The sequence below is a fragment of the Euprymna scolopes genome, chromosome 16 (assembly GCF_053919585.1).
Source record: "Euprymna scolopes isolate OS-2025 chromosome 16, ASM5391958v1, whole genome shotgun sequence".
Lineage (NCBI taxonomy): Eukaryota > Metazoa > Mollusca > Cephalopoda > Sepiida > Sepiolidae > Euprymna > Euprymna scolopes.
This window is the reverse complement of record NC_136497.1, coordinates 113,901,912-113,909,411: the sequence shown is the minus strand read 5'-3', so window position 1 is coordinate 113,909,411 and position 7,500 is coordinate 113,901,912. Positions and strand designations below refer to the sequence as shown.

At 30.2% G+C, this 7,500-nt stretch overlaps 1 protein-coding gene across 1 annotated transcript in view; it reads left to right on the top strand.

Annotated features, from left to right (window-relative positions):
• Positions 1-7,139: 7,139 nt before the first annotated feature.
• Positions 7,140-7,500, top strand: part of LOC145296061 (uncharacterized) — a 224,562-nt gene continuing 224,201 nt past the window's right edge. The window contains exon 1 of the mRNA XM_080142128.1: positions 7,140-7,500. This exon is cut by the window's right edge and continues 1,099 nt beyond it. The gene's annotated coding sequence lies outside the window, so the exon portion shown is untranslated.

The window sequence follows — 7,500 nt, the reverse complement described above, 5'->3', positions numbered from 1 at the left end:
CCTTTTAAATTCGGTACATTTTTACATTACGTCCAACTCATCGTGCACATTCGACACGTCAACTTTTATAGCTTTTCGGGTATGCTGACAAGGTTAGGGGTGTCTATTCCGAAAGCCGTTCTAACATGGGTAGATTGGTAGGTGTGTCAGAAATTTCGTGAAAAATAGTGAATAATTCCACCCCGTTTTTCCAAGCTTATAACTCCTCGAAAAATGTAACTCAAGCCCTATTTTTTTTTCAATATAAGGAGCAAGGACCAAGGTTTCATAAAAAAAAAACAAATAACGTGTTTTTTTTTTAAAGGTTTTAAACTTCGGACTTTACAGGTAATTTTCTAAAAACACTACTTTTTCTGTTTTAAATTTGAATATATTATTTATTGACTCTTCAATTTGTGATATATAACACTTTGGTGAGTAAATTAATTATTTACTTTTTAATAGACATTTCAAAATGGGAGGCGTGAATTATTCGACCCCCTGTCTTTCCAAGCTTATAACTACTCGAAAAATGTAATTCAAGCCCTAATTTTTTTTTTTCAATTAAAGCAGCAAGGTTTCAATTAAAGGAGCAAGGTTTCATTAAAAAGAAAACAAAATAAAAAACAAACAGCGTGGTTTAAAAAAAATTTCGCACTTTACAGGTAACTTTCTAAAAACACTACTTTTTGTTTTAAATTTGAATATATTATTTATTGACCTATTCTCTTAAATTTGTGATATATAAAACTTTGGTGAGTAAATTAATTATTTACTTTTTAATAGACACTTGAAAATGGGGGGCGTGAATTTAAAAAAAAACGTTTGTCTAAAATATAACATCCGATTTATTAGAAAGAGGATAATATTTCACATTGATCCTGAAAATATCGTAAAAATAGAATCAATAGAAAAATTTTGATAGATTTTTAAAGTTTAAAAATTGAAAAATATTGAGTTCGTAAAATTCATTACTGTTTTTTAAAAAATAAAAAATAAATATTTCTATTACTTTTAAAACAACTTTAATAATTTATTTTGGAAGTATAAGAAAATAAACAACCGACTTTTAAAAGAGAAATTACGAGTTTTTTATATTTTATTCGCAGTTTCGTGATAGGAGTGTAAAAAATTCCTACAAAAATTCTGATACATCTACTAGATTGGAGTGTTTATTCGTTGTAAACGGATCCGACAACCTATAAATGTCGATATTTCCAATGTGAATGGTAAGCTGGACTTATGTAAAAAATAACAAAAAGATATACCAAACTGACTTTTTCGTTTAAAAATGGAATTATTTCCCTTTCATTATTAACTCTTTTTTTTTAATATTTTGTGTTTTATATACATAAAGTACAATTGTTGAATGTTACTGTTTTGATTATATTCGTTTGGGCGGCACAATTAAAAAATTAAGAAAGATTAAAACGGCGTTAAATTTAAGTTTCCGTTCCATTTTTACAACAACCGTAAAACAGCGCATACTCAGCAAGTTTTATCGTAATTTATAAGCATAATGTTGAAACACTAAATCAACATTTTATTTAGTTTTCTGCATAATTAATGATGGAAGTATTTTTCTGTTTACTTTCTGAAATCTGTTAAAAAAAATAATAATTTGTACATTCTCTTGAAAAAAAGAATCAAACTTTTCTCTACATTCACATAACTATTTACAGTGTTCATGTAAAGCATTCATCTGTTCTTTTTATAATAAAAATTCCGTTTTCAAAGAGAAACGTTTACTTCCAAACTTCTTTAAAAAAAAAGTGCAAGTTTTCCTGAAAAAAAAACAAACTTTCACCTAACAATTTATGGTAAAAAATTAAACTTTTTTGGGTGAAAAAAATAACAACTTTTATGGATTAAAAAATTGCAAAAAATAATAAAAGTAAATAAACGAACAAAATGCAATTTTTGAGGAATGTGTTGCATTTTAACAAACTGAGCCACATTTACCTTGCATGCATATATATATATATATATATATATATATATATATATATATAATTTTTTAGAATGTTAGAGATTATATAATTATTTTCCCAACCAAACAACGTCGCAGTTTACAAGAGCCATGACAGCCAACAAATCGGAAGTCTAAGACTCGAGTTTCGCCCTAATTTGGGCTGATCAGTTAGACGTATCCGAACCCGGATTTCGAAGCTTTATTTAATTATTTCGGGTTTCGAATTCCGGGTTCCGATATGTCTAACTGATGAACCCAAATGAGGGTGAAACTCGAATCTTGGACTTCCGGTTTGTTGGCTGTCATGGCTCGTGAGCTACGGCGTTGTTTTGCTCTGAAATATATATATATATATATATATATATATATATATATATATATATATATAATTACACCAAGAGATGGAGGAAGGGAGGAGGCATGGCTTTGGAAATCTTTTTACCCGAATACGATGTTCAGCATGTTAAAAAGATACCTTTTGTTGTAAAAATCTAATGGATAAACATCTGAAGAAGTTGGTGGGGACAGGATATTTTTATGGACACATAAATCATAAAATTGCCTACTCATCAATGAAACAGCTGTAATGGAAAAAATCCAGGAAATAAACGAACGTTATAAAAAGAAAACGTGAGTCTTTGAATTTTCAACAAAATTTTACACTATATATGTGTATATATATATATATATATATATATATATATATATATATATATATAATGTTGTAGTTTTTCTTTTTGTGTTTTTCATACATTTATTTATAGTAAAGCATGAAATTACATTCGAGTTAATTACGATACACAGTGTTTCGCCCCATTAAGAAATTTACAAGCTAATTTCGGAGAGTTTTTTTTTCTCTGTGTGTGTGTGTTTGTATATTCATGTGATGTTTAGTCTCGCTAACTAACTTACGTGGATATATAAAAAACGACAGTAAGAAAAGTATATGCACTTAGCGTGGTGATTGCCAGTGTAACTGAAACACAGGCGCCTCTGTGTCGGTTAATTGTCGTAAATATTTTTTATTTAATACTAAACTCTACTCGCGTATAAGGCACGGTTTAAATAAATATTGAAAATCTATACACAATAAATTATATCACCTTATAATTAAAGCTGTGACAACAGCATATTCTTTCCATTGTTTTACTCTTGTTTATATATCCGTTAATATCATATGTTTTTATATAAACGGATGCAGTTCTTGGTTGATTAACTGTGTCTAACTGTGTCGGATATATACCCGAAAGTCAAAAGAATTAAAAGAATATTGTATTGTCACAGTCCTACTTATAATGTGTGTGTATAGATGATGAATTAATGTCTTGTATATTTCTGGCATTATTAAATCAGATTGAAAACAGTTATTATCTATATACACTTTCTTCAATTTACTTTAATGATGCCAAAAATATATAATGATATACTGATTCCAACGTTCCTCTAAGAATTCTGTGATTTTTGTCAAACGATTTGCCTTTGGCTTCAAAATATGCCTGTTTTCGATATTACTCCATCATATGAGTATAATGTTCCCCGTGCGCATATTCTTGGGGTCTGCAAACAAGTAGTAGTCGCTGGGGGGTTAGATTTAAAGAATATGGTGGATGCAAAAGTAATTCCTAATGCAATTCCTGTATTTTTTGTCATCATTACGAATGACTTTTGATACACTACATTGTCTTAGTGAAAAGCACTTTCTTAATTTATGACTATTCGGGGTTGATTTCTTCATTCAAACGCGACAATTATGCCATATAATATTTCTTCATTCAAATGCTTCATTCTGTTTTCAAGGTTAATCACGAAAACCATACGCAGCGTCATCTTAAAATACGGAGGTCAAAACCTTGTCTTCGCATATTTACGTCTTTGATTGCATTGGACAGTTTTCATCTGTTTCTGTCGACTCAGTCATTGCTGATTTGACTCTCGTCTAAAATGGAGGATTCATGTTTAACTCATGATCACACTTTAGCCCCAAAAAACTTCTTTTTGTCGTGTTGGAACAGTTGCAAGCAGTGCTCTGATTCATCCACGTGTTGTTGTTTCATCTACCGCGAACAAACGTGTAACCCATTTTGAACACAACATTCTCATACACTAATGTACATGCTAAATAGTGAGTATATTTAGTTCCTCTGCTCTGTGACGCAACTCCTATTATATATTAAATAGTTTAAGAATAAATAGTTTAAATATCTCCTAGAGTTCTGGTTAACTTCTGGATATAATTTGGACCAAACTATAAAATCTTGCATGTCTATATACCTATAAAAGTGAACGTGTCTGTGTGTCTGTCTGTGTACATTTCCCTACGCAATAACTCTGTCAATTTTTAGTCTACAGACTCGAAATTTGATATACAGTGTACTGAGATTTGGGAAAATCTATGTGATCGGTTTTCGGCCAGAAATTTGGCTGTTAAGGGGTCAAAATTAAACGATTTGACCTTTGAGAACTCTATCAAACTCCTCCCACAATTTGGGGTCTGAACACTTGAAATTTTAGATATAGGTTCCTTGGACATGGATCTAATTTAATAACTTTGTTTGAGCCCAAAAAATAAACGTTAAGGGGTCATATTAGGGGTCAAAGTTAAAACAATTGACTGTTTTTTTGTTCTTGTTTTTTCGTTGTTTTTTTGTTTTGTTTTTTTTTTTGTTTTTTTGCTCAGCATATACCTCCAAACACCCGGGCAACGCCGGGCACCCATGCTAGTAAAACTATAACATTATTTTAAAATCCAATATGGCGGCATAAGCACTGCGTTTTGAATTCAATTGTTTGGTTTTAAGAGAACGCTTATAAACACTCCAATAAATGTTGTTGTTTTTTTATTCTTATGTTTTTGCGAGCTTTAAATATCCCCATTTACTTTTATCAGCAGTTTTCTTCAAAATCTTTTTCATTCTAAGGAAAATATATTTGCAATTGTTTTTCGAGGAACATACATTTGTCTCTAATGAGTTATTTGGTGAGCTTCCGCTATTCAACGAAATACGTGTAAAACGTAGTTCATAAAGATGTTAATAAAATATTATGAGTATGAATAAATATCTTCTGGTTTGGACTGGTAATTACCGATTATATATATATATATATATATATATATATATATATATATATATATATATATATATATATATATTCCTTAACTACCTTAGAGAAAAGACGGACAGACATTTTCACTTATATAGATAGATAGATAGATAGATAGATTGGATGCAATATATAGTAATGATTTAAAAAGTATTTTAAAAAAAGCCTCATGCACCACCACCGAGAATCGAAACCAAAACGTTCAGCTCACGATTTATTTTACCTCTGCTGTCAATGATTGGGCTATGAAAACAGCTTTAATGCAAGGCTAACAACTAAAACATGAAACAATAGTTACTACGTCATGCATTCGTAATGCGGGCGTTTGACCTTTACATGGCAAATTTCATTTTTTTTTTAATTTTCACATTTTTGCACCGATTTTTCCGGGCTAAAACCCAAATATAAAGTTTTGCATGGATTCAAATACCTTATATATGAAGTTTCATGTCTGTAGACAAAAAATGCTTGGAGGAGTTTGCTAGGCAAAATTTGTTAAACAAAAATATATACGTATACATAAATATATATGGAAACAATTTTGTGTTTACAGTAAACATTTTACGCAAATATTATGCAAGTATAAATCATGTAGAATATCTGCATGAATATAATTACACGTAATAGTTAACTAAAGATGATTATTCCATTAGAAAACCGTAGAAACTAATAGGGAATTAATTAAAATGAATGTTTAAAAGAATATGCAAATTAGCTAGATCTTTTGCTAGTGAATGCAATTCCACAACCCATATATAAGAAAATTGTATTTTCTTTTTAAATAAATAGAAAACAGGGTTTTTAATCTGAAGATCGATTCACACAAAAGAAAAACGAACTAATAGGAATATAGGTATATGTATATATATATATATATATATATATATATATATATACTGTTTACAGAAAGTTTTAGATAAGTCATTGGTAAAGTCGGTTGCAAACCCAGTAATTAGGGATCGTTTTAGATACAGCTCTCTTTAGCCAATACTCATCTCATAGAGATGAGTATTATTATCGGATGTGAAACCGACGGTACTAAGAACTTATCTCATCTAAAACTTTCTGTAAACAAAATATGAATAATACGCTCTTATTTTCGGATTTTCCTTATAATTGAGCACTCTGCTGGCTTTCTTTTTCCAAAAAAAATCTAATTATATATATATATATATATATATATATATATATATAGAGAGAGAGAGAGAGAGAGACAGACAGACAGACAGACAGACAGACAGACAGACAAATACAGAGAATCCGAAATGCGGACACCTTAGTTCGTACATACATGCGCGTGCCTTCTCACGGACATAGATACGTAAAGAACGACAGAGAGAAACACATTAATAACATGTAATCCAACTTTACATCTCTTTTCTCTCGCGTGTGCCCTCTCTCTCTCTCTCTCTCTCTCTCTCTCTCTCTCTCTCTCTCTCTTTCCGAAGCACCCACCCAACCTACTTCGTACACACACACACACACACACACACACATGGGGCGCTTATATATTCGCCTGTCCGTCAAGTGGCCCCATAGTCGGAGTTTAGGAATCTCTTAAGCAAATGATGAAAAATCCAGCACGCGCTGAATGCGAGATTTCTTTCTCTTCTGCTCGACAAAGGCAAACACGCACTACACAGCACAAATCTATCTCTTGTGATGACATTTAAATCTTAAATAATTATCAAACTGATTTAGTTTTAGTTTCACAAAACCCAACATCGATCATGGCTTTCCTGTTCAATATTGTCATTCATTTTTATTGAATAATAAAAAAAGAAATATAAACTGTTATTTAGTGAAAAACAAAACAATAGAAAGCTGATGTACAAAAAAGGGTGTTTATAAACATGCGATTAACAAAAATCAATTTATTCTTCGCGTATTCAGCCGATAAAAACAATTAGTATCAAACGCTATACATAATATTAATTAAAAACAATAACTTGCGTTTAAAATAGACGTAACAATAAATACTAAAATACATAAACAAAACGATGTTTAAGGAATACAGGAAAGAACGTGTCGACTGAACCACGGAAAGCCGAATGTTTTATTAATTTACAAAAGTTTATAAGTACAACGACTGACTGCACATCATAAAAATGAAGTTGATAAAATAAAAATTAAGAGAAAAATATCTTTAAAAATCTGACATCAGATAATAATGTAAATGATAAAAACATTGCATTGACATATTTCAAGAAAATGTTTAATTCCGTTTTCGCAACCAAAAAATGATTGTAACGGTTGATTTTTTATTTATTTCTTGTTTCGGTGAAATATCCGAAGAGTCGCTCCTTTAAAGAACTCAACTCGTTAAACTTAATTCGTTAAATAAAATGAGTAAATGATAGCTAAAATCCTATCACAAACATTGTTGTTGAATAATTCTTGTTTGAATTTATTGGAAATTTATAATTTTACACAATTTTATATGGTTT